Source organism: Pinus tabuliformis, chromosome 2_2 (assembly GCF_031772625.1).
Source record: "Pinus tabuliformis cultivar Carrire ecotype Pingquan chromosome 2_2, CPIR1, whole genome shotgun sequence".
Taxonomy (NCBI): domain Eukaryota; kingdom Viridiplantae; phylum Streptophyta; class Pinopsida; order Pinales; family Pinaceae; genus Pinus; species Pinus tabuliformis.
This window is the reverse complement of record NC_142300.1, coordinates 464,191,200-464,218,062: the sequence shown is the minus strand read 5'-3', so window position 1 is coordinate 464,218,062 and position 26,863 is coordinate 464,191,200. Positions and strand designations below refer to the sequence as shown.

At 33.3% G+C, this 26,863-nt stretch overlaps 1 non-coding gene across 1 annotated transcript; it reads left to right on the top strand.

Moving 5' to 3' along the window:
• Positions 1-5,972: 5,972 nt before the first annotated feature.
• LOC149193313 (U6 spliceosomal RNA) lies at positions 5,973-6,074 on the top strand. The gene has a single exon (XR_016255362.1). It is a non-coding gene; the product is annotated as a U6 spliceosomal RNA (small nuclear RNA).
• The last annotated feature ends 20,789 nt before the right edge of the window (positions 6,075-26,863 follow it).

Sequence of the window (26,863 nt, the reverse complement as noted above, 5' to 3'; positions counted from 1 at the left end):
AGGGCTGGAGACATGAAGGCTACCGATGGCAAAGCAGGAGACACATCCGGCCAACATGCAGCAGAAGGCAGCTCTACTGGCACTCAACCAGCTCGTGGAATTCAGCGCAGCACGTCAGCAGAGGAGGAGGAGTGGTACAAGTATGCGTGTCTCATCGAGGAAGAGCCCACCCCAGACGACCTCCAGGAGGTCCATCACGATTGACACTTGGCAGCCAGGTGTCGCCCTTTTGCCAGCTGGCATTTTCTTATGCTGATTGGATGATTTCTGCCATGTCATGTTTTGTAAAAACTTTCCTTCTGGTTGTTTTTTGTTATGTTTGGTATTTTTTCTCAAAACTTGTAACCCTTGCACGGGCTCTTATCTACTTTCACGGACTGGTTTCCCCATCGATGGGGCAGTCGCGCTTAGACTGTTATATTTTTTGACAAATGTTGTTCAACACTGCTGAGGTCAGAGCCTCGATGTACTTTTATCTTGTTTCATATCAATAGAATAGTATTACTTAGAAAAAAAAAATATTAAAATTTATATAGTCCATATTTATATGATGAAAACCCTTCTAGGATATCTTTGCCATTTTACTAACAAACTATGTATGAAATATTCCGTTTAAATGATTAAATCTTGAAATAGAGATGACAAACTATGTAAATCTTGTGTAATTTATAAATGTTTCCATAAATATGCAAACTTAAAGCCACACATCTTGGTGGGTTCTCATAAATTCATCCTTGAAAGTAGGAACTTAATAAATAAGTGTAATGTTTTTTTTCCATTATATAAATAGGAGCGGGTTCTCATAAATTCATCCTTGAAAGTAGGAACTTAATAAATAAGTGTAATGGCTTTTCTCCATTATATAAATACCTATTTATATTTGAATAATAAATTTGATGTCTATAAGTTTAATGTATTATTAAATTAATAGATAATAACAAAGTTAAATTAAAAATTAAATTAATTAAAAATATCAAATAATAATAATTAATTAAATTAATTAAGAATATCAAATAATAATAAATAAATAAAATAGATTATTTTATATTTAAATAAAAATTAAGAATAAATTAAAAAAAATTAAGAAAATTTAAAATGCATGATGAGTATAATTTTTTTTTAAATCCACACTTGAATAAAGGAGATTTATTTAATAGAGAAGGAGAATAATGTGATGCATCATTTTCTTAAAGTATTATTGGGAAGTAATGATAAGTCAGGTAGAAAGGAAATTGATTTACAGCTCAATGGTGACTAATTATATAAATATATGATATAATTAAGGTTATTGTTCATTAGAGAGTTAACCCTTCACAAATTGGTTGTTGTTCGCTTAGATGATAGATTGAAATATAATAATTTTGAATTACAACATTATCAAGTAAATTCGTTTCTATACTTGGTTTCTTCATGTCATTAGTAAGGCTTTGGTCAGTCACAGTAGATATTGTAGATAATTTATTCATAGGAAAAATCTTTTTTTTTATAATTTTTGTCTATCTAATATAGAAATTTAGAAGACTATGTATACACTACAAAGAAAAGTCCAAACCCTTAAGTTCCATGGGCCTCTTACAATAGGAAACCACCCAAAATAGGAACCTAAAATGTATTGGATAAATAATGATCAAATTCCTTTTAGTGTTTAAATATAACCATTAATTTCTTTCGACATCCACTTAAATCTGTGTTAACAATTTCCATGGCTAAGCAACAAGTCCCTGTTGAACAAGAAATGCACCTCTCTGTGCTATAGCTCTTGGCTCGCTCCAGGGAATATAATTAGTTTCATAGCCCAGTTTACTTCCATCTCCGTATTCACCAAGTGTATCCATAAATAGGAAAATCCCTTAGCTCTGGACATTATGCAAATAGATTGGGAAACACGTATGTCCTTGCTACGAAATTGGATCAAAAACAAATGCATTTACATATGCACCTATCTCTGCTACTGGATATGCTGTGACGGTCTCTCGTCTGCTACCCTTGTTTCCTCTGCATAAACCTTTGTCTTTTTTCCTGCATAAATACAAACAACTTTTTTGAAGTCTTGAATATTTTTTTCTGTGGGGGCTGGCCATTAAGGGAGGTCGGTCAATAGAGTTGGTGTATTACTCAACTAAGCAGTTGCGTATGCAGGTAACAATGGTGTCAGTGGAGAGTTGCTAGCAGGCAGCTGTAATATCGACTAACAAGTGATAACTAATATCAGACACATGATAACTACAGACAAATATTGACTAGCAGGTGGTCATTGGTAGAAGAAATAATTTTATAAGAGCAACATATATTTAATATATCTCTATTAACGAGGTGAGGGTGAAGTACAATAACTATAGCATACCATGTGGAGTGTTTACAATTACCATATCACTTGGTGGACTACCCGGCCTTTGTAACAACATCGACGTACCTTTCCACTCTTCCAACATAGTGAAAACAAAACAAAAACTAAAACAAACTATAAAAATGTATTCTCATTTGAAAATTTCATTTGTTGTTGTTATAATTGAAAATATATTTTCATTCAGAGGCTGTCAGTTATGATTACAAATGTATTTTCATTTGAAAATTTCATTTATTGTTGTTATAGTTGAAAATATATTTTCATTCAGAGGCTGTCAGTTATGGTTACAAGAATTTTCAAATAAAAAATTAAATATATGTTTTATATTATATTTTTTCCAACAACGCATTACATATAAGTGCGTAAACATAAAATATGTAATAATATAATATTTGATTTATATGTTTAAACTAAAAACGGAGTAGGTTTATATCTAAAATAATAAATATAATAACACTCAAATGTATTATAAAACAAAATACATTTTCCAAAAAATAGTGTATAATATAAACATTTTATAATCCTTAGATTGTATATATTATAATCTGGGATATATACACTATCATGTGAGATGAGATATCAAATGCGTGTGTATATATTTAATGTATAATTTAATGTCAATAATCGCTTCTAACTACAATCAATGTATATTTTCATCTCAATAATAGCTTCTAATATTAAACCAAGATGGTGGAGTTAAGGGGTCTTAACGATATTAAACCAACAAAGTGGAGCTTAAATCTGGAAATTTTAGTTTAAGTATAGTAGAATACAACGATTATTTCATAATGTAAATGTTGTCAAATGAGACCAATGCATAGGGAACATTGAGAAGAATATGAAAAAGCAGAATTTAATGTACAACCATCTTTGATGAGATGAGAAAATGTTTGTGTTATACTAGTGCAATAATGGCTATGAATAAAATAAGAAGCTGGATAAAGTAAGAAGCAATGCTAATATTGTTTCATGGAAAATGGATGTTGCCTCAGAGAGTCCATGCCTCATTCACAAGGATAGGTCAGGTCAAGCATATAAATTTTGCAGCCCATATATTTAGCACTCAGAAAATTTTATAAAACTGTTATTATATTGGTTGATATTGTAATGACTTTTTGGTCAAGGGTTTGTTTTCCAATATTTTTATGAAGTTATATAAAATTGATTATAAATTATTATAACAAAATGAATTTTGTGAAAATTAAAATTCTTTTTAATTTATTTTAAATTTAGAAATTTTGTTATTATAACAAAATGAAATTTGTGAAAATTAAAATTATTTTAAATTTAAATTTTGTTTTTTTATTAGTCTCAATTATGAATAAACTCTTTTTATAAGGTTATTTTAAAATTCTTAATAAAAAATAATATATAAATTTATAAAAAAATATGTATATTGGAGTAGCATGATCCGGATTATCCATAGTATTATGTTCATTCTGTCAATGTTTCGAACCCCAAAGGAGGTCCATCATTAGGACCAAATTTGATAGAATATGAATGATAGTTCCTTGAGAGAAGAATCTTCCAACCAGAGTATATATAAACCTAGAAATTGATAAATTTTTATAGAAGCCGACCCTTATATATATGAATTCATATATATAAGGGTCGGCTTCTATAAAAATTTATCAATTTCTAGGTTCATATATACTCTGGTCGGAAGATTATTCTCTCAAGGAACTATCATTCATATTCTATCAATTTTGGTTCTCATGATGGACCCCCTTTGAGGTTCAAAATGTCGATAGAATGAACATAATATTGTGGACAATCCGGATCATGCTACTCCAATATACATATTTTTTTTATAAATTTATATATTATTTTTATTAACAAATTTAAAATAAATTTATAAAAACAGTTTATTCATAATTGAGACTAATAAAAAAAACAAAATTTCTGAATTTAAAATAAACTAAAAGTAATTTTAATTTTCACAAAATTCATTTTGTAATAATAATTTATAATCAATTTTATAATACTTTATGAAAAATATTGGAAAACAAAAAAACCCTTGACCAAAAAGTCATTACAATATCAACCGATATAATAACACTTTTATAAAATTTTCTGAGTGCTAAATATATGGGCTGCAAAATTTATATGTTTGGATAATCCGGATCATGCTACTCCAAAAAAACTACCACAAAAGCTTAAAGTCTAAAATATGTATATTACTTATAATTATATTATCTGTGTATAATCAATTTTTCTTTCTTTTGAGTAAAACTGGCTGGGCAAAAGATTTCAAAAAATCTTGTACATACAGTTTTTGAATAATGTTTTTTATGGTGGAAATGAATTCAACACCATCAAAAACCTTTAATACACCTACAATTATGAAGTTTAACACCTTTTACTTAAATTTACAAAAATCCCTACCAATTTTTTTCAAAATATGACTAGAATTTCTATAACTTTCAAGGGAAAAAAACATAATCCTTAGATTATAACTTTTATTTTTATTATAGTTTACCATACTAAAATTTGACACCTTCATTTAACTTTTATTTTTATTATAGTTTACCATACTAAAATTTGACACCTTCATTTTTAAAATTCAGAATTTCCTGTGCTTTATTATGTTAATGCTAGTGACATCTAGTGGTCCAATAGTCTCACCCTACACTTTACAGTTAAATGGGTTCATACCTAATTTTCTGGTTTACTTACTATCGTCGGCCCCGCCAAGGCTACCGGCCCCAGGCAATACGCTTTATTATGTTAATGCTAGTGACATCTAGTGGTAGTGCTGGTCCAATAGTCTCACCTTACATTTTACAGTTAAATGGGTTCGTACCTAATTTTCTGGTTTACGTACTATCGTCGGCCCTGCCAAGGCTACCAGACGTAGGGGTTAAATTTGACGCCCGTATACCCGTATTTAACCTTTTTACCCGTAAAATACGTTTTAATTTCAAATCTCCACGTCATGTGCAACGTACCATTAATTTTTAAAAACGTCAATATGACGGGCAGGTTTAAAAATTAAAAGTTTTAATTTTTTTTTTTATAAATTTATATATATATATATATATATATATATATATATATATATATATATATTTAACCAATCCACCTAGCACCCGTAAGTTAAAACTTAAAGTGATTGAAATGGACCGGTTCGAGCCTCAACGGCGACATTTATCGCTCCCGTAGTCCTGGTCATTCGTGCTATTAATGATTTACTTGTTGCACTTGGCTGAGGTATGGTGTATTTACTCAAGATGCGCGTTGGCCTGTGGTACTGCCTTGCTGTCAGCCTTGAAGGGAGCTCCACATCAATGGTGCCTGGTCTTCGAGATGATCGAACGACGAGGAAGAGTTTTGAATATCTATGCCTCGGGCACTAGATGTCACTCCTCCATTTCTATCTTTCCGGCGAGGTTTATTAACTACTTCGAAGAGGTTTTTGCTTCGAGCTATGGTAGGTTTACAGTCCTGAAACTTTGGAGAAATAGTTTGTCGATGTGCAAGAAAATCTATACAAGGCTTTATTCGGCTCTGGTTCATTCTCCTAGGCAGGTGAAAAATGTTCCTCCATTTCTGGGTAAGGATAATTAAAAAAAAAAAGAGAAGTCTTTGTTTTTCTTCTTTTGAATGTAACATGGTTTCGTGCATTGTCTCTTCGGAGACATCCGAAAAATTGGAACGATACAGAGAAGATTAGCATGGCCTTTGCGCAAGGATGACACGCACAAATCGAGAAATAGACCAAATTTTTTCTTTCTGAAAATGGTTTCGTGCACAGGTTTTGTAACTTCTATTAATTTTCGTTTCAGGTGGAAAGGCGGCGTGAATGGAGCCCAGGGTTTGGGGAAAACACTGAGTTCAGCTCCTCATATTGGGCACGAAATAGTCATATGGACAAATCCACTGGGTATTTATGTTTTTCTTAGCTTAAGCTCTAAAGGCTGGGATAGCCGTGAGTTTTAGATTCTAGGAGGGTTTCTCTGCTACATACCTTGACTATCTCTGGTAACTTGTTTTTAAAAGTATCATCGGGTTTTTCTAAGGTGAAGTCTGTATATTGTTTCAAGGGTATGGGGTTATCTCCCTAACCCATATCTGAACTGATTATACTCTGCATTCTAAGCTATGAGGCTAAGAGAATCTATGGTTTTGCAATCGCCTGATTTTCTTTGTTCATCTTTAGTTTCCTCTCTATCTTTCAAATGGTTTATATATATGAGAGTTTTGTTGGAAAGAAAGAGAGTTTTCAAACGTTGGTAGTGATTCTTTCCTTCGTTTATTTCTTAGCGTGAGTAGGTAGTTTTGTAGAAAACTTGTGTGAAGTCAGGTCGGGGTTCCGGACCCATCGACCGTGACCCGTAGTCCATAAATATATATTTCGTTGTTTTGAACGCTTGTGAGAAAATAGGTAGAAGCTCATGGTACACCGAGTTTTGGTTACTCTTATTATTCTTTCTTTGGTTAGAAAAAATGGTGTACTTATTATAAAATTGACTGAAAAAATTCGGGTTCGAATTTGTTTTATTTATTTCTCTCTATTTCACATAATGGAAATCTTTCTCTGTTTATTTAATAATCTGTTATATTGAACATTAGAGTCTAAATCTCCCACTTACTTTATCATAATTCGGGTTCGGTTATGACAATACAATTTCAAATTACAGTAAAAATACCTTTAAGTGAGACAGTGGAGAACACAATCAAATTCGTTGATACTCACTATTTTGTGCTTTTGATTCATTTCTCCAAAATCTGATGGATATCGCAGTGAAAACGTTTGAGCGAAGCGAGGATGCTGTAACAGCTCTTACAAACCCTGATAGTTCGTTCCATGTAGCTTTAATAGAGGTAAATTTCAGCTTCAATTTCTCTTTATGGAAATTGAACAAAAGCCAGGGTTTTCTTTTGTCAAAATTTGCATGTATTTCAACATAAATCTACAAGCACTGAGAATATTTAAATTTAGTCTTGCAGCAAGCGGCCTTCGGCGAAAGATTGGATGAATTCGACATTCTTGGTGCTGAGATTCGCAAGAATATCCCTACAATAAGTGAGTCTTCAAAGCTTATTTTTGCCTTCTCTGCCATTCTTTTCTCTTCAATTCTCTATACAGAAAATAATAGAGGGTCTGGTTCTTATATTTTAGGTAAATTTGACGCCCGTATACCCGTATACGCACATGTTATTTATCTAAATTTATAGATGCCTCTAAATTTGGTTTTTTAAAAATTTGTGATAAGGAAGGGCTTGTTCACAAGCATGAATTAAGATTTGTAGCAATTCCATATGCATATGTTGATTGTGTTGATATACAAAAACAATTATGGAAACTTGTACAAATAAATTTTAAAAGTCATATGATGGGCAGTTTAAAAATAAAAACGTCATAAAAAAATTCCTTGATGGGTAGGGTCACCCGTCAAATTTAACCCCTGACCGAACGCCGAGGCAATACGTCAGTCGCCTGCCTGCTCTGTTGAAAAAAATGTGAATCAAAATGCCCACTCGATTTTCCTTGTCAATGTCTAATCACATTTTTTACATTAAATGTTCCTTAAGTACAAGTCTCATTCCCGTTCGGTTTCGCTGGTCAAGTACTCATATTTTGGAACCCCTTTTTCTCCGCCAGTATCTCTCCTCCCATTCAAATGACGTCATCACCAACAATATTGCAATAGGCAACCAATAAATCCCAGGCTATCGGACCATAAATGAACGGCGGCTGTATACGCCCACCGTTCGCTTTTGCTAAGGCCGAAATCGAACGGTGGGCGTATACAGCCGTCGTTCATTTATGGCCCGATAGCCTGGGAAATATGACTCGCCATTGCAATACACCTTTTTATCAAACTCCCTCTCACAAATTTTTCCTCCCCACTGAGGTCGATGGTTCTGTATTGTACTATTCTAACGAGCTTCTCTGGGGGCAGATTTTCGGATCGATTATGTTTGAACTTTCTTGAAAATTCGCAAAAAGTTGCGTGTTAAGTTTCTGAGTTTGTTCAATTTTGGAACTTTTCTCCATAAATTATAGTTTAAATTTTTGGGGCAGATTTTCTTGATCATGTTAGAAATTTCTAAAAAAATTCCATGTTAAGTTGCTGAGTTTGTTCAATTTTGGAACTTTAAAAAATAAGATTTAAATTCTTGTAATGAGATTGTAGCTTTTAAGTTCCGCGAGCTCAAGTTGAGTGAAGTCATTTAGACAATACTTATATGATTATAATGGTGTGGCTCTGTTTCAAATCCATTTGTATTATTGTCCATAGGTACAGTTTGAGAATGATAATAGTACTACTATTATTAAAGCATTAATTTTTCTATTTCTCACTTGAAACATTGCTTAATTGCATGGATGATAATAGTACTATTATTATTAAAGTATTATTTTTTATAGGTTAATTGTATTAGTTTATATGTGTGTATATATGAATTTTAAACTAAAGCGATTTTTTTTTAATTAAAGTTTTGGATTGATTCTCAAGGGAATATGTTTTTTCTTAATGTTTATCAATGACTTGTTATGTTGCATTGACACCTACCAATTTCTTAGAGATTTGAGATTATTCCAATTCTAATAAGTTTCTCCATGTTGATATTATTCTAATTCTAATAAGTTCTTCATTATTATTTATAACAATCATTTATATATAAGAAAATTTTATCAAGAAAAATGGTCCATTACTTTTAATAAATTAAAAAAATTAGATTCACGTGGCTCCCCACCCACCAATTCCCTGTAGATTTTAGATTATTTCAATTCTAATAAGTTCATACATGTTGTGATTATTCCAATTCTAATAAGTTCTTCATTATTATTATTTATAAGATTCATTTATATATAAGTAAATTTTATTTAGCAAAATGGTCCATTACTTTTAATGAATTTAAAAAATTGGATTCGTGTCACATGGCTCCCCACCCATCAATTTCTTAGGGATTTGAGATTATTCCAATTCTAATAAGTTCCACCATGTTGAGATTATTCTAATTATAATAAGTTCCTCATTATTATTTATAACATCCATTTATATATAAGCAAATTTTATTTAGGAAAATAGTTCATTACTTTTAATAAATTTAAAAAATTATATTCGTGTCACGTGGCTACCCACCCATCAATTTCCTAGGGATTTGAGATTATTCCAATTATAATAAGTTCTTCCATGTTGAGGTTATTCCAATTATAATAAGTTCTTCCATGTTGAGGTTATTCCAATTCTAATAAGTTCCTCAGTATTATTTATAACATTCATTTATATATAAGAAAATTTTATTTAGCAAAATGGTCCATTACTTTTGATAAATTTAAAAATTAGATTCGTGCCACGTTGCTACCCATCCACCAATTTCCTAGGGATTTGAGATTATTCCAATTCTAATAAGTTTCCCCATGTTGAGATTATTCCAATTCTAATAAGTTACCCCATGTTGAGATTATTCCAAATTCTAATAAGTTCCTCATTATTATTTATAACATTCATTTATATATAAGCAAATTTTATTTAGCAAAATAGTCCATTACTTTTAATTAAATAAAAAAATAGATTCGTGCCACATGGCTCCTCACACACCAATTTCCTACGGATTTAAGATTATCCCAATTCTAATAAGTTCCTCCATGATAAGTTCCTCATTATTATTTATAACATTCATTTATATATGATAAAATATATAACAAGGTATTTTCCTACGTCTTCACTATGGTGCAAATAAATTCCATCTATTCTGGCATTGAGATGACCCTCAACATTGTCTACTTCAATCTTATGCTCATGCTAGAAGAATGTGGGCTACAAGTTGTGAATGCTACATCTTCTTTGATTAATAACAAAATTTTCCATACGATATATAACAAGGTATTTTCCTATAATCATGGCAACAACTTACTTCCATGTCTGCTTTACAAGTATCTAAACATACATATATTTGTACACTTCCACAACTGTCTAATAGTGGAAAATTTAATGTGTACAACCGCTATGGGAAGTTTGAGCATTTGATATTAGATTACGAGGCTGACTTACGGGACCTTGACTCTCGAGAGGAATATGTGTTGTCGCACAAGTGAGGAGTACAGGGTTTGACTAGCTTATGCCACGAATCTCCACGAGATCAATTACGTGTCTACTATAAATTTAGTAACTAGGTGTTGTTTAGATGTTAATGATTTGAAGGAGTGTTCTATGGAAGATTGATTTACTTTTTAAATACAAATGTATAAAAGTAGCTCAGCTATGAATTTGGTATGTCCTAGATTTTCAGTGTAGGATTAGTGTAAAATTAGGTAAAGTAGCATGAATGGATTTGTGATCTAAAATTAACTAACAATAATTCAATAACAAATTTTCAAATTGCAATTTGATCTTATTGGTTTTTCTTTAAAGATCAGTATTGATCTATTTTAATCACAAATATAAGAAGTGTTTCGAGTGATATAATTTCTTCTTGTGTATTTTTTTTTAAATGCAAATTTTGAAAAAAAATGCCCCAATGGATAGTTTAGTTGGTAGAGTTATCGTTGCTAAATACCTTTTTAATTGGGAGGTCAAGGGGTCAAATCTCCTTGATGCCCTAGGCGTTAGGCCCGACTAGATAAGTTGGCAGGTAGATCCCTTTAGGTGGATTTTCCCAGATTATTACCCGTGGATGCAGCAGCCACTCAGTGACCATGAACCATAGTTGAAAAAAAATTGAACAAAAAATATAGCCCAAATATAAAATAATAACATTACTTGAAATGCTTAAAATTGTTTTAACCATGAAAAATGATTTCTTTTGATTGTACATATTAGTTGACATTGAAATATTTTACTTATGAAGTACATTGTTTATATTAATAAGTTCCATGATAAGTTCCTCAATGGTTAATAAACTATGAAATTTAGAAATTATGGTTGATGTTTTGAAATCTATTTTTATTTTTAAAATTTGAAATGCATTATATTGTAAAATTATTGTAAGTAAAATAGATGAAGTAAAAATATAAAATTGAGTTTTTTCTTTTTCTTTTTCAATTTAATTATCAATTTTTGAAATATATCATACATTGAAAAATTGTAAATTTAAAGATTTAAGATTCCATCAATAATGTTTCACATGATATATTTTTTAAAAATTTAATATATTCGAATAAGGTTATAGTAAATGAATTTATGAATTTACAAATGCTTGTTTCATTTTATTTTATAAGAATTTATTTTTGAAAAAATCATTATCTATTATTCATTTGTTTTTAAGATTTTTCTCTATATTTTGAATTTTTTCCATTAAAAAAAGCTATAAAATAATAACTTATATGGTTATTATTCTAATGCTTCATATTCGTAGGGTATCATATTACTCATAGGGTTTATAATATTAATCCTAGGGTTTAATATAAATCCTTTAGGTTTACACTCATGGTTATCCATGGTAAACGATGGTCCAATGTCACAATGTGCCAAAGATTGTCTCAATATGAAAATCAATCATGATCAACCATGGTCCAACGTCAGATTATGACAAACATCGTCTCAATATGAAAATCAATGGTGGTAAATCATGGTCAACCATGTTTATTTTAGGGTTTATTTGTCTCAATATGAAAATCAATTATGGTCAACCATATTCCAACGTCACATTGTGACAAATATTTATGTTAGGGTTGTAATATTTATCTTATGATTTATATTCCTTAGGTTTATAATATTTATCTGTTGGGTTTAATATTATTCCCTTGGTTTTATAACCTGTTGGGTTTATAATATTTATCTTAGGGTTTATATACCTTTCTTTTATAATATTAATCTCCTAGGTTTAATATTATTCCCTTGTGTTTATATTATCAATCCTTTGGATTTTTAACCCTTTTGTTTTCTAGTATTAATCCCTTGGGTTTATTATTCGCTTGAATTTATAATATAAAACCCTTTAGGGTTTATATACCTCGCATTTATAATATTAACCCCTTGGGTTTAATATTATTCCCCTGATTTTATAATACCTTTGGGTCCAATCATGGTAAATCATGGTCAACAACCTTGGTCAACCATGTTCACATTGTCACAAAGACTATCTCTTGGTTCAATGTCACATTGTCACAACGATGGTCATCCATGGTCAACCATGGTCCAATGTCACATTGTGACAAAGATTGTCTCAATATGTAGATCAACCATGGTCAACAATGGTCAACCATTTTCCAATGCCACATTGTGATAAATATTGTCTCAATATGAAAATCAATCTTGGTTAACCATATTCCAACATCACATTGTGACAAATATTTATCTTAGGGTTTATATTCCTTGAGTTTATAATATTTATCCCTTGGGTTTAATATTATTCCCTTGTGTTTATAATATTTATCTTATGGTTTATATACCTTGGGTTTATAATATTAATCCCTTGGGTTTATAATATCAATCCCTTTAGGGTTTATATACCTTGCATTTATAATATTAATCCATGGGGTTTAATATTATTCCCTTTGGTTTATAATACCTTTGAGTTTTAAAATGAATCCCTTGGGTTTATTATTCCCTTCGGTTTATAATATCAATCCCTTGGGTGTATTTGGTTCATATTGCTAGGATATAATATTATTCATAGGGTTTATAATATTAATCCTAGGGTTTAATATAAATCTCTTGGGTTTATAATCATGGTCATCCATGGTCAATGATGGTCCAATGTCAGAATGTGCCAAAGATTGTCTCAATATGAAAATCAACCATGGTCCAACATCAAATTGTGACAAACATTGTCTTAGTATAAAAACCAATGACGGTAAATCATGGTCAAGCATGTTTATTTTAGGGTTTACAATATGTATCTTAGGGTTTTTATACCTTGGGTTTATAATATTTATCCCTTGGGTTTAATAATATTCCCTTGCAACAAACCGCTATAGATATTTGATATAGAGAGAGGTAGGGTCCGACATAACTCTATCAAGAGTGAAATCAATAGATGGTTTGTATATTTCACCACCTTTTTCTTTTAAACGTTATGCAAAAAAAACATACAATGCGAGAAGGGATTGGTTGGGAAGAGTGAATGGTCGTGATCACTATCTTGTTGATTTGAATTGGTGCAACTTTTGTCATCGGTCTCGATGTGTTTTGGAAGAGACTAGCATTTAATAACTATGTACTGGTGGAGTGTTTAAAGTTGAATTTCTTATCAACCACATTTAAATTGTCGTTTGATTTTTATTAAATGTTTATTTCATAATTACTTCATTATTATTTATTAAATGATTATCATTATTATTTATTAAATGATTATTATTATTATTATAGTGATAATAATTATTATTTAATATAATAGTAATAATATAGTTTTAATTATTATTAATATGGTTCTTATATTTATACAAATATTATTGATAATAACATTAATTCTTAATATTATTGAGAATTGATATATGTGTTTGATATGGGTCTATCGATGTTTATCAACCACATTTATTAATGTGGTTGTGCTAATTTTATTATAATATCACTATAATGACATCTAATGATCATGATGAGACACTAGTTTCATAATACAAAAAAAAATTAAAAACAATTTTATACAATTGATAACGTTTTATTATAGTTTTAAATTTTTTATACAAAAACTTTTGGCTAAGGAGTGGCAGCTGCCACTCCCAAGGCTACAAAGCCCAAGATGAGTCATCAGCCTATCTGTCCATCGAGTTTACAATACCTGTATTTATCTCGTTGTAAGTCTAAACGTAGGTTGTAAAATGTACTATATATTCAACATTTAATTAGTGTTTATAATATTCGTTGTGATAGAGTTTTCACATGCAAAGAGGGTTTTTCTACGTACAAATTTGTGTCCTTTTTATATATTTAACAGTGCTTTAGTGATAGTCTGGAACCTTGGTTCCAATAAAAAAAATTCAATATTTTCATGCACAGAGCACATTGTGTCCGCCACTACTACATAGAGAGGGATTTTAAGACAATATATAAGGCAATGTTTGAGTAAATTGTCTTAAGTTGAGACAAAAACACTTATAGATTGTCTTAAACATTGTCTTTAAGTGGGCGTCTCAGATTATTGTCTTAAAAAATTGTCTCTATAAAGGCAATATTGAACACAAGAGTTATTGTCTCTTAATAGACAATTTCATTTGTCTCACTAGAGACAATTCATTTTTGTATCTCTTAAGATAATATGAAAAAATATATTTAAAAAATATATATTTTTTAAATGTTTTTTTAATCACATTTCTTAATAGATAATTTCATAATTTCATTAGTCTCACTAGAGACTATTCATTTTTGTTTTTCTTGAGACAATGTGAAAAAATATATGAAAAAAATAAACAAATTATTTTAAATGTTTTTTTAATTACATTTTAAAATGTTTTTTAATTATATTTTTGTATCTTTAGAGAGAACATGGAAAAAAATATTAAAATAATAAATAAATCATTTTAAATGTTTGTTTTTTTAATTAAATGGTTATTTTTACTATATGAAATTAGTTGTGGTATGCTTACTCAACTTCTCCATCCTCATTGGAATAATAATTTTAATGTTATCTGAATTTTTGTGTTTAAATCAAAGTTTGGAGGCATTATTCAAGGCTTGAGGCATTCATTTAAACATGCGCTAATACTCAATAGTCATTCATATCCAAAGGAGCTCCTTAAACTGATGCGAAAACTCCTTAATGCTTTCTCTATCCCACTTCCATAATCCACTGCTATGTTTCAATACGCTTTGTTGGTTTGATGTTGTGGAATGCCATAGCCCTGATAGAAAAGCACAAGGATAATTTTGTGAGTAAAGATTTAGCTATTAGTAAAGTTTTGAATAAATGTCGGTAAATTTTGAAAAAGTAATGGGTAGGAAATATGTGATTTTATGATTTTAATAAAAGAATGACCAGAACGTGCATATGTAATTCCATATTAGAAAATTACGAAAAATGTGTGTGTGTGATTATGGGAAGAGATATATATATATATATAACAACCAGGGAAATGGTTACTGGAGTTAGTTAGGCCCTAAAGGGGGACTCCAAAAAAATGAAAAGAAGAAAGGATTGCAGGGAGATAGAGGCCAGAACTTGATTTTGTGAAAAAATATCTGATGGAAAAAAATTCAGAGGTTGTTCAACCATCAGTTGGAGACAAATACTCGTGGAAGAAAAAAAAAATACCCACAGCAGGAGTAGGATACTGCTCGGGGTAGATTTTTTTTTTCTTTATATTGAACTATTTTCTCACTAGAAAGGAAATATTGTAGAAATTCCCACCGTAGATCACCTGATAATGGAATATACTAAAGAAAAATACTTGATCTACTTCTACAAACAAACTTGTGGAAGCTTAATGGATTATGAGCAATATCAAATAGAACACATATAATAGAGAATGAGAAATCAATCACACATGAACATAGAAGAATACTATGGGGAAAGCCTCAACTAAAAACCCTGATCTCTGTATTATCATACAAGTGGAAATATGTCCAGATTACACAAAGATTTAGCTCACAAGCTATCCAGCTCTTAGTACAATCCCTCTGCTACTCATAGACAGTCAATGGCTTCTCACAAACCTTCTCCTCTGCCCTCCAAACTTCCTATTTCATTGCGCAGTTTCTCCTAGGGTCCAATGCTGCCACCTGTGTGTAATTACCTCATACACTGCTCACTAACCTCTGAATTAACTGTGGAATCCTAAAGGAGATAATTCCTTTTACATGGATGAGTTTCTTATATAGGAAAAATCCTCCAACTGATAGTACATTGTCCCTTCCTCTGATCTCAACTGGGTCTTTGACTGAACTGACATGCATGAGTTATTTATGAGAGAATATTCAGTTATCTAAAGTGCAGTAGTTACATGCATGCATGCATTAACTAACTGAACTCATAATTAGTTCAACAAACTATTTGAAATAATCTAACTGGACTTAACTCAGTTAACTGATCTAACTAATTACAACTCAAAGTACAACTCATCCTCATCTCTTTACTAAGGGATAAATTCCTCAATCAATGGAGAAATTGTTGCATGTCTTCACATAAACTTCATGTTTGATTTTCTCCAACTAATTAACTCAAGATGAATTAATTAATTATTTTTCAAACAACTGCTAAGATCAAATTCGAATTTTACTTCTCAATTTTAGTTCAGGGACTAACTAAAATTGGAATCTATCCCGAAATGCTATTTATAGCAATGCTATTTTTAGCACTTCCATTTTTCATTCCTTGTTGCTATGTCCAACACTGGTACCTGAAATGCTATTTATAGCAATGCTATTTTTAGCATTTATATTTTTAGCATTTCTTGTTGCTATTTCCAACACTCCCTCTCAACAAGAAAGGCATTCAACTCGAACCTGATCCTGAACCTTTGGAATGTTCTGCATGCAACACTTCTCCCAAGTGTTGTTGCTCCAACAACTCTAGAAACAAAAAAACTCCCAACTGACCTCCTTGTTGGGCTAGAAACACCCTCTGATGCTGAAGCTCCCTCTGCCGCTGACAAGTGCTCCCTCTGTGACCTCTGAGCTGCTACAACACTCCATGCATCTCGCACCATTGCACACCTCTCTGTGCCATCCTGCATTGGTGCAACACTCCTGTGCCTCTCGCATTGTTGCAGCCTGATAACTTTGCACTATCTTGGGATTCCTGAACTGTAGCTCTCTCTGCCGCTCCATCTGCATTTGTCTCTCACCACTTAGCCAATCCTACTACTCCTCATCAGGGCTCCCGTAGTAGGGTCTAATAAAAGAGGTTGGGTACCTCAATGATCCTGCCCCTATTCCAGCCTTCTTGGGACTGTCACTCCACATCGCCCCACCTCCTTCTTGGAGGTATGGATGCATGTACTCCCCTTGCCCACTTGGCTCGAAATTTCTGCCTAATGGAGGTCTCTACATGAGTGGATGCCTCCACTCGATCTCATCTTGGATTCTCCGATTGAGGCTGCTCCACAACCTCCTAAAGCTACTTCACCAATTGTGGCTCCTCCACAATTGTCTGAGACTTCTTCTGGCACTGCATGTTGAGAGGTAATGTACTCTCCCTCTAAACCACCGAGTCTCCAACAATTTCCTTGCTCCTCAAGGATTTTCATGCATCTTTAACCTCAAGAGCATACAGGTTCTTGACTCGTGAACTGATCTGCTTCACCTGTCTATCGGTGATGTGTCGAAGGAAAACCTTTCCCTTATTGAAGCCTACATCATAGCCTTTGTCTTCCAACATTGTGATTAACACCAAATTTTTTCTCAGTCTTGGTACATACTTGACATTAGTCAACGTAATGCGAGCTCCATGCTCCCTCTGAAAAAAAACTGTGCCTACACCTGAGACACTATACTTTTCATCATTACCTATCGCTATGGGTATCTGGAGATCTTTCTCCTCCAAGGTACTGAACAAATTCTTGTTGCCGATCATGTGGAATGAAGCTCCACTATCAAGAAACCAGCCATATCCCACCATGGATGAATCCATGCATACGAAGAGGGTGAAATCCAACTTGAACTGTGAAGCCAGTGCCTCACCATCAAATCCCTTCGAGGGTCCCTTCTTGGATTTCTTCTGTGGATAATTCATAGCATAATGGTCCACTTCATGACAATGAAAGCATCACACTTTAGATTTGTCAAACTTCTTCCCACAATGGGAAGAACTGGATTTTGAATGGGATGCCTTCCCTTTCACCTTCCTCACCTTACTTGCTAAGGCTAGATTTTCCTCATCATCTTGCTTTGATGAGGATCCATCTCTAGTGCTTCTCCTTATCTCCTCCTGCATCAGATTCGACCAAAGTCCTTCCCAATCTGGCAATTTCTCTCTTCCATTTACCGAGTATTGGTAGCTATGCAAGCTCTTAGGAAGACCAAGGAGAGCAAGACTCTCGATGTCATCATCGTCTATCATGATCCCTACACTTCCAAGCTCATCCTTGCACATGGTAAGCTTGTTCAGATATGTAGAGATTGTGTCGCCCTTTTCACACTTTATTTTCCGAAGCTTGTCTTTCAGCGCCAGCTTCCTCTGATCGTTGTTGTTCTAATATATAGATCTTTGAATGTTTTCGACATCGAAAACGGTGTCTCCTTCCCATGGACACTCCAAACTATGTGGTCTCGAACTCCCTCCAGAAGGATTCTCCTTGCTCTCGCTACACGTTTCTTCCATTCCACCAATTCTGTAGCATTAGCCATTGTCGGCTTAGGGACTTCTTGATCAATGAAGTCCTTTAGACCATTATCCTCTAATATTGCTTCCATGCGATCCTTACAAGCTATATAATTCGAGTTGCCATCAAGGGCAGACTCGAGCCTTAAACCGTTGAATTCCATTGGTGAAATTGAGATGTGATAAGAACTCGATTTCTATATTCAGGAACCTCAAACCTCAAACTTCTCCCTTCCTGTATATTGTTCATCACTTTGATCACCTTTTCTCTGATACCATGTAGAAATTTTTCTGCAAAACCTCACTATAATACCATGTAGAAATTCCCACCATAGATCACCTGATAATGCACTATACTAAAGAAAAATACTTGATCTACTTCTACAAACAAACTTTCAGAAGCTTAATCGATTATGAGAAAGATCAAATAGAACACATATAACAGAGAATGAGAAATCAATCACACATGAACACAGTGAAATACTCTAGGGAAAGCCTCAGCTAAAAACCCCGATCTCTGTATTATCATACAAGTGGAAATATGTTCGGATTACACAAAGCTTTAGCTCACAAGCTATCCAGCTCTCAGTGCAATCCCTTTGCTGCTCATAGATAGTCAAAGGCTTCTCACAAACCTTCTCCTCTGCCCTCCAAGCCTCCTATTTCCTTGCGCAGTTTCTCTTGGGGTCCAATGCTTCCACCTGTGTGTAATTACCTCACACACTGCTTACTAACCTCTGAATCAATTGCGCAATCCTGAAGTTCCTTCTGCATGGATGAGTTTCCTATATAGTAAAAATCCTCCAACTGATAGTACATTGTCCCTTCCTCTAATCTCAACTGGGTCACTGATTGAACTGACATGCATGAGTTATTTATGAGAGAATATTTAGTTATCTGAAGTGCATCAGTTACATGCATGCATGCATTAACTTACTGAACTCACAATTAGTTCAACAAACTATTTGAACTAATCTAACTGGACTTCACTCAGTTAACTGAGCTAACTAATTACAACTCAACGTACAACTCATCCTCATCTCCTTAAATAAGGGATAAATTCCTCAATCAATGGAGAAACTATTTCATGTCTTCACATACATTCATGTTTGATTTTCTCCAACTAATTAACTCAAGATGAATTAATTAATTATTTTACAAACTATTGCTAAGATCAAATTCAAATTTTACTTCTCAATTTTAGTTTATGGACTAACTAAAATTGGAATCTATCCCGAAATGCTATTCATAGCAATGTTATTTTTAGCAATTCCATTTTTCATTCCTTGTTGCTATGTCCAACACTGGTACCTGAAATACTCTTTATAGCAATGCTATTTTTAGCATTTCTTGTTGCTATTTCCAACAAATATTGCTCGGGGGAAGTTAGACCAGGTCTAACTTATGGCTAGGATGTTGGAGGAAGTCTTAAAAGAAATATTCTAAACTTGAAGATAAGTAAAAACATCGTAACTTGTAGAAAGAAATTATTTATATTTATTTCTCTTTGAATGGATTGATATGTCTGTCTTGGAAAGAAAGAATCTGTTTAGTTTTTTATCCTTTCTTGAGTACAGGTAGATAAAACTGTGCGAGAAATTGGTTAAATGGTAACAAAATTATAAAATATTGTATGTATGGAAAAAGCTACACAAGGCTACTATGGGATAGGCTTGTTGTGGCATTCCTTTTGACTTATGGTAGAGATAACTATAACTATATATATATATATTCTTTATAATTATTACAGCTCTAACTGTATGTACATATTTTTCTAAATTTATGAACAAACAAGAACTAGAAAAATTATCTTCTTGGAATCGCTCGAGGTTAGAGTGAGACTTTCAGTCCAACTACGAGTGCAATCCTCTGGTGAAAGAGTTACCAAAATAAGAAATAAATTTCATTTCAAGTTTATTTGAAGTCACGAGTTTTCCAGCATGGAACTTCCTTTCAATTTTCAAACAGACCACAATCATGTGTGATAGCTGAAACCTACAAACAAAAAGAAAACATTGTAGCTATAATCATAGTGTACTATGTTGTATGCATAGATTTTTTTTGCTTGCAAAAGTTTTGTCTTTAGAAACAGGGGGAAACTTATTTTCCGTTAGAAAAATTCCATGAACTAGTAAGTTAAATAAATTATCATGGGCAAGTAGAAAAACTACCTTACCAAAAACGTATGACTTAGAGGTCCCAATTTTATACAGAAGAAATTTTTAACACAATGATTGAAAATGATATGGTTGAGTTGTATTAAGAACTTGGTTGGACCAACTTTGACCATTTTCTTTTCTTACACGGGGAAACAAGAAATTACAGGTAGGTTTTAAGCCCAAGAGAGGAAGAGAACATAATGATGGAAAAACCTCGTGATGGATGGATCTCTAGGGTTCAGTTATGAAGTTTTGTGAAGTGTCTTTTTTGAAATCTAGTTGACTTGTATTAGTGATGAGGGGTTTTAACCTGTTGTTTCCCTGGGCTACATCTGTAAAGCCAACTCGTCCCTGCAAAAACAAAAAAGAGCTATGGGTTAACCCTACATAGAAGAAGGGAATAATTGATAGGAAAGTCTATAGTTCCAAAAATAGATGAATGTCTAGAAAAGTTTGTAAGAAAATTATATGGGTCACTGTGAAAATACAATCGACGAGCCTTCTTCATTGACCAAGAAACTGCGTAATAGGAACATGCAACTTCATTTCAATGTACATTGTATAGGTGATAACTCAGTGGAAACACCTAAAGAAAATACATAAAAACATTTATTAGTGAAGTTGGGGAGGCAAAGAATGAATCAGAAGAAAAAAAAAGTGCGGCTTAAAATTTGCACTTACCCTAAGTAGTTTCTGGCCAAAAACTGACCTTTGTACTCCAATATAAAATGTTACAGGGGTGCATTTATGGTTGTTTTCCATTGTTTGGTAGTGAAGAGGGTAACCCTCACCATAGTCGATAAGAGGAGCTCTCAGAACAAACTACCTGTCGAATGAATGATGTATTTGGGGGTTCTCAGGTAGGACCTATTGTGCTACCATGAAAATTGAACCCAATATTGGGGCTATGATCCCAGGGAAGTATCAAGGAACCAAGCTGTTGTTGTATCAATTTACTCCCATTGAGTGCCATCTGAAGCTTTGACTCATAAGACCACCATTGTTGAATCCCATGAGCTTCCGAAAATTTCATGTGGCCCTTGGAAATAACATACAATTTAGCAATGCCATGATCTATACCACAGACCTCTTACATCGTCTCCACTGATTTCTCTTCATCCCCATCATAATTCTTGTGTTTTTTATAATAATCAGAGTAGTAACAACATATGTAATCACTATTGTTGACATAAATATGGGTAACCCATTTCTGAGTTTGTTGAAAAATGTTAACTGAATCCTCCTCTACCCCATCCTCTGACTATTTATCAAGCCCTTCTAATTCCTTATTCCCCTTTTTCTTAGAAGCAATAATATCTCTATTCATGCCCTTCATTGCATTCAACAGCAGCCCAAACTTGTCACCAATACTTCTCAGGCCCATGGGCAATGAAACAGATGGGAAATTGAACAAATGGGATTTGACAAATATACCATAAATTGTTAAGGCCTTCCCCACCTGGAAAGCAAGGCAGCCCCCAATGAATTCCCAATTATGCACACTTCACTGCTCCCATATTTCTTCACTGTTGTCATGGCCGCCTCCAATGTCGTGTGAAACCTACAGGAGCCACTGAGATCCTCTATTGTTAAAATTCTCATAGCATCTTGTAAGTCCCTTCTTATGGTAGCAGCCCTCAACAAGATCCCTCTCAGAGCAATTATTGACTTGGGAGCCTTACTAGGTATCACTACTAGAAGATCAGAGAATGCAACATACCCATCCCATTCAAGCCTTGCTCTAAATATGGATTCATCCCTCTCATCCACCAATACTTCCATTACTTTGTATTGAAGGGATTCCACCACTTGGGTGCCAAAGCTACATCCCCCTCTCGCTTTTCTAGTTCTAGCATATATGAAGCCTATATAAAGCACACCATCACTGTGTGCTTGTAATTTTCATCCTTCTAGCTAGATCTGATAATGTCTCACCAATTGGGTGTGGAAAAATTACGAGGACCTAAAACCTGAAATCCATATGGGTGGCTGTTGTTCAGGATTTTCTCTTCGTTCTTCTCCTTAATCTCATTTTCTTTGGCCATACTCATCTTTAAATTGCATCGAACCCTTGGGATGGCTACCCTAGAGGTGAGGGAACATTTTTTTCACTGTAGATCTCAAGGAACATAATCAAAGGGCCATGATTGAATCGTGGAAAACAATAAGATTAATTTAATTGATATTTCAACAAAATGGAGTTTTGGAGACTTCATAGACATGATTAGACTGAATATAATACAACCAACACCTAGTGTTATAACCATAAGCACTTTGCATAAATGATGCCACTGTCATGATTTATACAAGTCCAGTTATCACGAAAGAGCCCACATAAACAAGTTATATCTATGAACCTTATTATATGCTTTTTCCAATTTTAAAATTGTAGAAAACAATAATCCTTTGAGTATATAAACGAATTAAATAAGTAAAGTGGGGTTTTTTCAACAACTACATGTACCAAGAAATTGAAAATATGGTTGTAAAGTATATACATGACCTATCCAGCATGGACACGATAATAAGAACCTTAATTATCTTTCAGGTAAGTTAAATTGACTATATTTAATGGAGAGGTAAATTGAACTAATCAAAGAATGATAAGAATCTCTTAATATTCTCTTAATGGTAAAGGATAATAGAATTAATGACAAGTTAAGAAAGAAAGAAAGGGGTGGCTATGTAATTAGAAGAGCACCTCTAAGGAAAAAAAAATGATATTGTCAAGTTGATAAGGGATATGTTACATGGAAAAGATAATAGATCCTTTTCAATATCCTAGTCAACATAAGTATGGACCCAACCTCATCTATGGGTGAGAATGATGAGACATGAAGATAGGGTCATTTTTTAGACTTTCCTTCAAAGGATCTAGCTCTGGGTATATGGAATTTATTAGGCTTTGCTCATAATCTTTGAACACTAGTTTTCCCATCATGGGGTTTAAGAACATAACCATTGAAGGTAGTTGGTAGAGTTTCTTTAGTGAATTCTCACATCAATAGCCCAAAAATACCTTTTTGGGGCTCTGCATAGTGAGTCTAGCTGATAAAATATCTATTCAAGGCTTCACATGGTGAGCTCACTCCAAGGGTTCCTCTGGCATGGAGAAGGTAAGGCCATGGATCTTTGTCAAATCTCCAATAAACTGAGAGGCTCCCAAAACTCCATCCTTATGCAAATATTGACTTAACGAATTTGGGACCAACAATGCCTATTGCTATAAACCCTCCTTACCCAACAATAAGATGCCCAACAACAATCGAAACTACAGATTTTTTTAGCATTGTTATGTACCAGTCCATATTTAATTTCATGGAAAGTCTTCAATGTTCATTGTGGAAAGAGTTACAGATTATGATGGATCAACTACTTGAGAGTTGATACCAAGTGAGGTATTTTTAGTCCAAATGAATAATATCTTATCATTCATCTGCATACCATTGTTAGAAACAGGTTGGTTTAAGTTTCATCATTTTATTAGTTCTTGGTTGTGCATTAAACGATTGACATTGAGATATATTTTAATGGATTAAATATGTGCAGGTCGACATACATAGAATTCCATCCACCTAGAATAATAGATAATCATATTTAAATTACTAGAACTCTTGAATAAAGAAAGAGCTTGTTAAGGGAGAGATAATGTCAAAGAATATTGAGGCTTCTGAAGTACATATTAATTTTCCATAGTTCTTGTTCGAAGAATATTCAATTCTCAGAAATGAAAGTAGGTTGCTAAAAATTCATGAATTTTAACCATCTCTAGCAGCAAAAAATGTAAGAACATTAATTTGCAATATAGATTACAATGGCACAATGGTTTTCATGTTCAAGGACTCCCAATTTCAAATACATTGCATGGCTACAATAGCTTGAACCCAATTGAAGGCTCCTTTTGTTATAATCCAAATTCAAAAAAAAGTAATGGAATTACACTACATCATCCATGAATGAGAGTGAATACATGAGATCCCCAAATATGGCTATGTTAATTTATTCTCATCATGAAACATTGGATCTTGTTGATGATGCTAATGTAGCTAGATTGTGGGAGTTTGGTTCCAACTATAATGGGGTTGATTTAGGATATTTCAAGTGCTACGGTGAACAATATAACCATTACACTAAAAATAGTTGTAGCTATTTTCCTCCACTTTATGATGCCAACAAATAATATGAAAGCATTGATTTAAAATATAGTGACAATAATTCATTAGGATATATGGAACAAAACCAAGAAAATGAGATCAATATAGCCCAAGAAACATGAACATATAATGTGAACAAAGTAATTTAAGATGCAAGAAGTGGAAGAAGTGATATAACCAATAAATTGAAGATAATAATCCAAGAACTAGGAGCTAAGAGTTTGTCAACATACAACTTTTTGCACTACCTCATTTTCCACTCTAGGAAAGGTATTTCTTGAAGATATAGAAGCTTTGTTTACATCAAAATATATCTTCCAAATCATGAATACATTTAGATAGACTTAAAATTTTAATGAAATGGTCTAGAATATAAAACACCTGTATAAACACAATGGTCAGATGGGAAAAGGGGTAGATTTTAAATGCATCTAACAACCAACTCCTGAGTTCAAAAATATAGATTGTAGCTATACCCTCATCCAAGGTCTTCATGAATAGCTCACTAAAGGTGTATCAAGAAGCTATTAGTCTCTTCACTATAGAATTGGATTGTTTTTATTTGTAACTTAGTGAAATGGAAAAGTTGTGGAGATAATTTTCATTCTTATTTCACTAGGCCATGACAAATGAATAAAGAAAATATTATCAAACGCTTAGAAAAAGAAAGTTGAGAATAAAAAATACAATGAATAGAAAAATAATCCAATGAGTTGAAGGGCTAAAAGACATATTGTAACACCCTCCTCACACATCTACCCAAGTGACCAACCAACCGGGGTAAACATGCGACACGAGGATACTATGACTAGATTCGACCTACAATGTGACATTAAGGAAGTGGAATCGATGGAACACATAAACCAACTATTGTAGCAGCTACAATCACCCTCTAAAATTTTTCCTTAGCTTTGTTTTGGATCCTCCCTACCAACCTTTCACAGCACCATGTCTTGCCTTGTCAAGTACACAAGCTTCAGTGATTTTCTTGTAGAATGACAACCTTTCCATTAGAACTTGTTGCATTCATCTCACAGGCTGTTCTTCCAGACTTGCTCTAGCTACAAGCTGAGAAGCTCCCTCAAGAAATTGCACAATTCTGGAGGGAAACCAACCTTCCCTCTAGAAATTACGCAATTCTGACTGTCAGCCTGCTGGGCTGTAGAATTGCACAATTTTTTCTGTCACTATTCACTGAGAAAATTGCGCAATTCCTCCCAGCAGGGCTGCTTAGCCCAAAAATTTTGCAATTCTGGGAAGCAGTCAGCTGCTCTACCTAGAAATTGTGCAATCCCTCTGGGCAGATAGCCCAACTCCCTCCCATAAATGTGCATCTTTTCCTCCCAGTTGAGTTGCATGTGCAATTAAGTTGACCTATTCCCTCCGCGACTAAGAAAAACTGATTTGCAAGCATAGGCTGCTCCTCCTAAGGCATCATGCAAAGGAATCGCTTGATTTAGGGATCTATTTCTAGTGGTTGGAGGTTACATGCAAGGATCATTTCAAAAACCTCCCACCAAGTGTCGCTTTCCCTAGATTTGTGGCATGCACGTTGCAACCTCAATTTTATCAAAACTTATCAACCAGACATTGCAAAGCTCATTCCTCACATCCATCTTGTAGCTCTGACATCCCACATTGCATATAGGAGTCGTCGGTGCATTCAACTTAGTTGTTTTGGGGTAAGCCCACTTTTCATGTCTCGCGCCACATTTCTGGAGTTTTTTGTGTTTCGCTTCGTATGAATGTTGTCTACTTGATTTCAGTGAGAGCTTGTTGTCATTTTGATACATACTAGCTTGTACTAGCACTATTTCATTTTTTTTAACATGTCATTATTGTCGCATGCATGACACTGTTTTTCACAAACGGTCACTGCTGCGGTGACTCACTTCACATACATGCATGCTTTCCCGTTTTCCGAATCCTACACTTGTTTTTTGTATGAATAATAACCCACTCTTGTTTGCACTCATCTCATCATGATTTCACACTTCTCATTTTTTCAGTCACCCATCGGCGGGACTGGGCTGCCTTGGCCCAGACCGTGCCTTGCC